Source organism: Heterodontus francisci, chromosome 48, assembly GCF_036365525.1.
Source record: "Heterodontus francisci isolate sHetFra1 chromosome 48, sHetFra1.hap1, whole genome shotgun sequence".
NCBI lineage: Eukaryota > Metazoa > Chordata > Chondrichthyes > Heterodontiformes > Heterodontidae > Heterodontus > Heterodontus francisci.
In genome coordinates, this window is record NC_090418.1 from 9,095,607 (window position 1) to 9,106,639 (window position 11,033).

At 49.7% G+C, this 11,033-nt stretch overlaps 1 protein-coding gene across 1 annotated transcript in view; it reads right to left on the reverse strand.

The window, feature by feature from the left end:
* Window positions 1-11,033, reverse strand: part of LOC137357308 (actin-like protein 6B) — a 125,832-nt gene that overhangs the window by 70,997 nt on the left and 43,802 nt on the right. The window lies entirely within an intron of this gene.

Sequence of the window (11,033 nt, forward strand, 5' to 3'; positions counted from 1 at the left end):
CTGATATACCCCACACCACTCACTGTAACACACTGATATACCCCACACCCCTCACTGTAACACTCTGATATACCCCACACCCCTCACTGTAAACACTCTGATATACCCCACACCCCTCACTGTAAACACTCTGATATACCCCACACCCCTCACTGTAACACTCTCTGATATACCCCACACCCCTCACTGTAAACACTCTGATATACCCCACACCACTCACTGTAACACACTGATATACCCCACACCCCTCACTGTAAACACTCTGATATACCCCACACCCCTCACTGTAACACTCTCTGATATACCCCACACCCCTCACTGTAACACTCTGATATACCCCACACCCCTCACTGTAAACACTCTGATATACCCCACACCCCTCACTGTAACACTCTCTGATATACCCCACACCCCTCACTGTAACACTCTGATATACCCCACACCCCTCACTGTAAACACTCTGATATACCCCACACCACTCACTGTAACACACTGATGTACCCCACACCCCTCAATGTAAACACTCTGATATACCCCACACCCCTCACTGTAACACACTGATATACCCCACACCCCTCACTGTAAACACTCTGATATACCCCACACCCCTCACTGTAACACTCTGATATACCCCACACTCCTCACTGTAACACACTGATATACCCCACACCCCTCACTGTAACACTCTCTGATATACCCCACGCCTCTCACTGTAACACTCTGATATACCCCACACCCCTCACTGTAAACACTCTGATATACCCCACACCCCTCACTGTAACACTCTCTGATATACCCCACACCCCTCACTGTAAACACTCTGATATACCCCACACCCCTCACTGTAACACTCTCTGATATACCCCACACCCCTCAATGTAAACACTCTGATATACCCCACACCACTCACTGTAACACACTGATGTACCCCACACCCCTCAATGTAAACACTCTGATATACCCCACACCCCTCACTGTAACACTCTGATATACCCCACACCCCTCACTGTAAACACTCTGATATACCCCACACCCCTCACTGTAACACTCTGATGTACCCCACACCCCTCACTGTAAACACTCTGATATACCCCACACCCCTCACTGTAACACTCTGATATACCCCACACCCCTCACTGTAAACACTCTGATATACCCCACACCCCTCACTGTAACACACTGATGTACCCCACACCCCTCACTGTAAACACTCTGATATACCCCACACCCCTCACTGTAACACTCTGATATACCCCACACCCCTCACTGTAAACACTCTGATATACCCCACACCCCTCACTGTAACACACTGATATACCCCACATCCCTCACTGTAACACTCTCTGATATACCCCACACCCCTCACTGTAACACACTGATGTACCCCACACCCCTCACTGTAACACTCTGATATACCGCACATCCCTCACTGTAACACTCTGATATACCCCACACCCCTCACTGTAACACACTGATATACCCCACACCCCTCACTGTAACACACTGATATACCCCACACCCCTCACTGTAAACACTCTGATATACGCCACACCCCTCACTGTAACACTCTGATATACCCCACACCCCTCACTGTAACACACTGATATACCCCACACCCCTCACTGTAACACACTGATATACCCCACACCCCTCACTGTAACACACTGATATACCCCACACCCCTCACTGTAACACACTGATATACCCCACACCCCTCACTGTAACAATCTGATGTACTCCACACCCCTCACTGTAACACACTGATATACCCCACACCCCTCACTGTTACACACTGATATACCCCACACCCCTCACTGTAACACACTGATATACCCCACACCCCTCACTGTAACACACTGATGTAACCCACACCCCTCACTGTAACACACTGATATACCCCACACCCCTCACTGTAACACTCTGATATACCCCACACCCCTCACTGAAACACTCTGATATACCCCACACCACTCACTGTAATACTCTGATATACTCCACACCCCTCACTGTAACACTCTCTGATATACCCCACACCCCTCACTGTAACACCCTGATATACCCCACACCCATCACTGTAACACTCTCTGATATACCCCACACCCCTCACTGTAACACACTGATATACCCCACACCCATCACTGTAACACCCTGATATACCCCACACCCATCACTGTAACACTCTCTGATATACCCAACACCCCTCACTGTAACACTCTGACATACCCCACACCCATCACTGTAACACCCTGATATACCCCACACCCCTCACTGTAACACTCTGACATACCCCACACCCATCACTGTAACACCCTGATATACCCCACACCCCTCACTGTAACACTCTGATATACCCCACACCCCTCACTGTAACACACTGATATACCCCACACCCCTCACTGTAACACACTGATATACCCCACACCCCTCACTGTAACACACTGATATACCCCACACCCCTCACTGTAACACACTGATATACCCCACACCCCTCACTGTAACACACTGATATACCCCACACCCCTCACTGTAACAATCTGATGTACTCCACACCCCTCACTGTAACACTCTGATATACCCCACACCCCTCACTGTAACACACTGATATACCCCACACCCCTCACTGTAACACACTGATATACCCCACACCCCTCACTGTAACACACTGATGTAACCCACACCCCTCACTGTAACACACTGATATACCCCACACCCCTCACTGTAACACTCTGATATACCCCACACCCCTCACTGAAACACTCTGATATACCCCACACCACTCACTGTAATACTCTGATATACTCCACACCCCTCACTGTAACACTCTCTGATATACCCCACACCCCTCACTGTAACACCCTGATATACCCCACACCCATCACTGTAACACTCTCTGATATACCCCACACCCCTCACTGTAACACACTGATATACCCCACACCCATCACTGTAACACCCTGATATACCCCACACCCATCACTGTAACACTCTCTGATATACCCAACACCCCTCACTGTAACACTCTGACATACCCCACACCCATCACTGTAACACCCTGATATACCCCACACCCCTCACTGTAACACTCTGGTATACCCCACACCCCTCACTGTAAGACTCTGATACCCCCACACGCCTCACTGTAACACTCTGATATACCCCACACCCCTCACTGTAACACTCTGGTTTACCCCACACCCCTCACTGTAACACTCTCTGATATACCCCACACCCCTCACTGTAACACTCTGATATACCCCACATCCCTCACTGTAACACTCTGATATACCCCACACCCTCTCACTGTAACACTCTGATATACCCCACACCCCTCACTGTAACACTCTGATATACCCCACACCCCTCACTGTAACACACTGATATACCCCACATCCCTCACTGTAACACTCTGATATACCCCACACCCTCTCACTGTAACACTCTGATATACCCCACACCCCTCACTGTAACACTCTGATATACCCCACACCCCTCACTGTAACACTCTGATATACCCCACACCCCTCACTGTAACACTCTGATATACCCCACATCCCTCACTGTAACACTCTGATATACCCCACACCCTCTCACTGTAACACTCTGATATACCCCACATCCCTCACTGTAACACCCTGATATACCCCACACCCCTCACTGTAACACTCTGATATACCCCACACCCCTCACTGTAACACTCTGATATACCCCACACCCCTCACTGTAACACACTGATATACCCCACACCTCTCACTGTAACACTCTGATGTACTCCATACCCCTCACTGTAACACTCTGATATACCCCACACCCCTCACTGTAACACTCTGATATACCCCACACCCCTCACTGTAACACTCTGATGTACTCCACACCCCTCACTGTAACACTCTGATATACCCCACACCCCTCACTGTAACACTCTGATATACCCCACACCCCTCACTGTAACACTCTGATATACCCCACACCCCTCACTGTAACACACTGATATACCCCACACCCCTCACTGTAACACACTGATGTACCCCACACCCCTCACTGTAACACTCTCTGATATACCCCACACCCATCACTGTAACACCCTGATATACCCCACACCCATCACTGTAACACTCTCTGATATACCCCACACCCATCACTGTAACACCCTGATATACCCCACACCCATCACTGTAACACTCTCTGATATACCCCACACCCCTCACTGTAACACTCTGACATACCCCACACCCATCACTGTAACACCCTGATATACCCCACACCCCTCACTGTAACACTCTGATATACCCCACACCCCTCACTGTAACACTCTGGTATACCCCACACCCCTCACTGTAACACTCTGATACCCCCACACGCCTCACTGTAACACTCTGATATACCCCACACCCCTCACTGGAACAATCTTGTATACCCCACACGCCTCACTGTAACACTCTGATATACCTCACACCCCTCACTGTAACACTCTGATATACCCCACATCCCTCACTATAACACACTGATATACCCCACACCCCTCACTGTAACACAGTGATATACCCCACATCCCTCACTGTAACACTCTGATATACCCCACACCCTCTCACTGTAACACTCTGATATACCCCACACCCCTCACTGTAACACTCTGATATACCCCACATCCCTCACTGTAACACTCTGATATACCCCACACCCTCTCACTGTAACACTCTGATATACCCCACACCCCTCACTGTAACACTCTGATATACCCCACATCCCTCACTGTAACACTCTGATATACCCCACATCCCTCACCGTCACACTCTGATATACCCCACACCCCTCACTGTAACACTCTGGTTTACCCCACACCCCTCACTGTAACACTCTCTGATATACCCCACACCCCTCACTGTAACACTCTGATATACCCCACATCCCTCACTGTAACACTCTGATATACCCCACACCCTCTCACTGTAACACTCTGATATACCCCACACCCCTCACTGTAACACTCTGATATACCCCACACCCCTCTCTGTAACACTCTCTGATATACCCCACACCCCTCACTGTAACACTCTGATATACACCACACCCCTCACTGTAACACTCTGATATACCCCACACCCCTCACTGTAACACTCTGATATACCCCACACCCCTCACTGTAACACTCTGATATACCCCACACCCCTCTCTGTAACACTCTCTGATATATCCCACACCCCTCACTGTAACACTCTCTGATATACCCCACACCCCTCACTGTAGCACTCTGATATACCCCACACCCCTCACTGTAACACTCTGATATATCCCACACCCCTCACTGTAACACTCTGATATACCCCACACCCCTCACTGTAACACTCTGATATACCCCACACCCCTCACTGTAACACTCTGATATATCCCACACCCCTCACTGTAACACTCTGATATACCCCACACCCCTCACTGTAACACTCTGATATACCCCACACCCCTCACTGTAACACTCTGATATACCCCACACCCCTCTCTGTAACACTCTCTGATATACCCCACACCCCTCACTGTAACACTCTGATATACCCCACACCCCTCACTGTATCACTCTCTGATAGACCCCACACCCCTCACTGTAACACTCTGATATACCCCACACCCCTCACTGTAACACTCTCTGATATATCCCACACCCCTCACTGTAACACTCTCTGATATACCCCACACCCCTCACTGTCACACTCTGATATACCCCACACCCCTCACTGTAACACTCTGATATACCCCACACCCCTCACTGTAACACTCTGATATACCCCACACCCCTCTCTGTAACACTCTCTGATATACCCCACACCCCTCACTGTAACACTCTGATATACACCACACCCCTCACTGTAACACTCTGATATACCCCACACCCCTCACTGTAACACTCTGATATACCCCACACCCCTCACTGTAACACTCTGATATACCCCACACCCCTCTCTGTAACACTCTCTGATATATCCCACACCCCTCACTGTAACACTCTCTGATATACCCCACACCCCTCACTGTAGCACTCTGATATACCCCACACCCCTCTCTGTAACACTCTCTGATATACCCAACACCCCTCACTGTAACACTCTGATATACCCCACACCCCTCACTGTAACACTCTGATATACCCCACACCCCTCACTGTAACACTCTGATATATCCCACACCCCTCACTGTAACACTCTGATATACCCCACACCCCTCACTGTAACACTCTGATATACCCCACACCCCTCACTGTAACACTCTGATATACCCCACACCCCTCTCTGTAACACTCTCTGATATACCCCACACCCCTCACTGTAACACTCTGATATACCCCACACCCCTCACTGTATCACTCTCTGATATACCCCACACCCCTCACTGTAACACTCTGATATACCCCACACCCCTCACTGTAACACTCTCTGATATACCCCACACCCCTCACTGTAACACTCTCTGATATACCCCACACCCCTCACTGTCACACTCTGATATACCCCACACCCCTCACTGTAACACTCTGATATACCCCACACCCCTCACTGTAACACTCTGATATACCCCACACCCCTCTCTGTAACACTCTCTGATATACCCCACACCCCTCACTGTAACACTCTGATATACACCACACCCCTCACTGTAACACTCTGATATACCCCACACCCCTCACTGTAACACTCTGATATACCCCACACCCCTCACTGTAACACTCTGATATACCCCACACCCCTCTCTGTAACACTCTCTGATATATCCCACACCCCTCACTGTAACACTCTCTGATATACCCCACACCCCTCACTGTAGCACTCTGATATACCCCACACCCCTCACTGTAACACTCTGATATATCCCACACCCCTCACTGTAACACTCTGATATACCCCACACCCCTCACTGTAACACTCTGATATACCCCACACCCCTCACTGTAACACTCTGATATATCCCACACCCCTCACTGTAACACTCTGATATACCCCACACCCCTCACTGTAACACTCTGATATACCCCACACCCCTCACTGTAACACTCTGATATACCCCACACCCCTCTCTGTAACACTCTCTGATATACCCCACACCCCTCACTGTAACACTCTGATATACCCCACACCCCTCACTGTATCACTCTCTGATATACCCCACACCCCTCACTGTAACACTCTGATATACCCCACACCCCTCACTGTAACACTCTCTGATATACCCCACACCCCTCACTGTAACACTCTCTGATATACCCCACACCCCTCACTGTCACACTCTGATATACCCCACACCCCTCACTGTAACACTCTGATATACCCCACACCCCTCACTGTAACACTCTGATATACCCCACACCCCTCTCTGTAACACTCTCTGATATACCCCACACCCCTCACTGTAACACTCTGATATACACCACACCCCTCACTGTAACACTCTGATATACCCCACACCCCTCACTGTAACACTCTGATATACCCCACACCCCTCACTGTAACACTCTGATATACCCCACACCCCTCTCTGTAACACTCTCTGATATATCCCACACCCCTCACTGTAACACTCTCTGATATACCCCACACCCCTCACTGTAGCACTCTGATATACCCCACACCCCTCACTGTAACACTCTGATATACCCCACACCCCTCTCTGTAACAGTCTCTGATATACCCCACACCCCTCACTGTAACACTCTGATATACCCCACACCCCTCACTGTATCACTCTCTGATATACCCCACACCCCTCACTGTAACACTCTGATATACCCCACACCCCTCACTGTAACACTCTCTGATATACCCCACACCCCTCACTGTAACACTCTCTGATATACCCCACACCCCTCACTGTCACACTCTGATATACCCCACACCCCTCACTGTAACACTCTGATATACCCAACACCCCTCACTGTAACACTCTGATATACCTCACACCCCTCTCTGTAACACTCTCTGATATACCCCACACCCCTCACTGTAACACTCTGATATACACCACACCCCTCACTGTAACACTCTGATATACCCCACACCCCTCACTGTAACACTCTGATATACCCCACACCCCTCTCTGTAACACTCTCTGATATATCCCACACCCCTCACTGTAACACTCTCTGATATACCCCACACCCCTCACTGTAGCACTCTGATATACCCCACACCCCTCACTGTAACACACTGATCTCCCCCACACCCCTCACTGTAACACTCTCTGATATACCCCACACCCCTCACTGTAACACACTGATCTCCCCCACACCCCTCACTGTAACACACTGATATACCCCACACCCCTCACTGTAACACTCTGATATACCCCACACCCCTCACTGTCACACTCTGATATACCCCACACCCCTCACTGTAACACTCTGGTTTACCCCAAACCCCTCACTGTAACACTCTCTGATATACCCCACACCCCTCACTGTAACACTCTGATATACCCCACAACCCTTACTGTAACACTCTCTGATATACCCCACACCCCTCACTGTAACACTCTGATATACCCCACACCCCTCACTGTAACACTCTGATATACACCACACCCCTCACTGTAACACTCTGATATACCCCACACCCCTCACTGTAACACTCTGATATACCCCACACCCCTCTCTGTAACACTCTCTGATATACCCCACACCCCTCACTGTAACACTCTCTGATATACCCCACACCCCTCACTGTAACACTCTCTGATATACCCCACACCCCTCACTGGCACACTCTGATATACCCCACACCCCTCACTGTAACACTCTGATATACCCCACACCCCTCACTGTAACACTCTGATATACCCCACACCCCTCACTGGCACACTCTGATATACCCCACACCCCTCACTGTAACACTCTGATATCCCCCACACCCCTCACTGTAACACTCTGATATACCCCACACCCATCACTGTAACACTCTGATATACCCCACACCCCTCACTGTAACACTCTGATATACCCCACACCCCTCACTGTAACACTCTGATATACCCCACACCCATCACTGTCACACTCTGATATACCTCACACCCCTCACTGTAACACTCTCTGATATACCCCACACCCCTCACTGTAACACTCTGATATACCCCACACCCCTCACTGTAACACTCTGATATACCCCACACTCCTCACTGTAACACTCTCTGATATACCCCACACCCCTCACTGTAACACTCTGATATACCCCACACCCCTCACTGTAACACTCTGATATATCCCACACCCCTCACTGTAACACTCTGATATACCCCACACCCCTCACTGTAACACTGATATACCCCACACCCCTCACTGTAACACTCTGATATACCCCACATCCCTCACTGTAACACTCTGATATACCCCACACCCTCTCACTGTAACACTCTGATATACCCCACACCCCTCACTGTAACACTCTGATATACCCCACATCCCTCACTGTAACACTCTGATATACCCCACATCCCTCACCGTCACACTCTGATATACCCCACACCCCTCACTGTAACACTCTGGTTTACCCCACACCCCTCACTGTAACACTCTCTGATATACCCCACACCCCTCACTGTAACACTCTGATATACCCCACATCCCTCACTGTAACACTCTGATATACCCCACACCCTCTCACTGTAACACTCTGATATACCCCACACCCCTCACTGTAACACTCTGATATACCCCACACCCCTCACTGTAACACTCTCTGATATACCCCACACCCCTCACTGTAACACTCTGATATACCCCACACCCCTCACTGTAACACTCTGATATACCCCACACCCCTCACTGTAACACTCTGATATACCCCACACCCCTCACTGTAACACTCTGATATACCCCACACCCCTCACTGTAACACTCTCTGATATACCCCACACCCCTCACTGTAACACTCTCTGATATACCCCACACCCCTCACTGTAACACTCTGATATACCCCACACCCCTCACTGTAACACTCTGATATACCCCACACCCCTCACTGTAACACTCTGATATACCCCACACCCCTCACTGTAACACTCTCTGATATACCCCACACCCCTCACTGTAACACTCTCTGATATACCCCACACCCCTCACTGTAACACTCTGATATACCCCACACCCCTCACTGTAACACTCTGATATACCCCACACCCCTCACTGTAACACTCTGATATACCCCACACCCCTCTCTGTAACACTCTCTGATATACCCCACACCCCTCACTGTAACACTCTGATATACCCCACACCCCTCACTGTAACACTCTGATATATCCCACACCCCTCACTGTAACACTCTGATATACCCCACACCCCTCACTGTAACACTCTGATATACCCCACACCCCTCACTGTAACACTCTCTGATATACCCCACACCCCTCACTGTAACACTCTCTGATATACCCCACACCCCTCACTGTAACACTCTGATATACCCCACACCCCTCACTGTAACACTCTCTGATATACCCCACACCCCTCACTGTAACACTCTGATATACCCCACACCCCTCACTGTAACACTCTGATATACCCCACACCCCTCACTGTAACACTCTGATATACCCCACACCCCTCACTGTAACACTCTGATATACCCCACACCCCTCACTGTAACACTCTGATATACCCCACACCCCTCACTGTAACACTCTGATATACCCCACACCCCTCTCTGTAACACTCTCTGATATACCCCACACCCCTCACTGTAACACTCTGATATACCCCACACCCCTCACTGTAACACTCTCTGATATACCCCACACCCCTCACTGTAACACTCTGATATACCCCACACCCCTCACTGTAACACTCTCTGATATACCCCACACCCCTCACTGTAACACTCTCTGATATACCCCACACCCCTCACTGTAACACTCTGATATACCCCACACCCCTCACTGTAACACTCTGATATACCCCACACCCCTCACTGTAACACTCTGATATACCCCACACCCCTCACTGTAACACTCTCTGATATACCCCACACCCCTCACTGTAACACTCTGATATACCCCACACC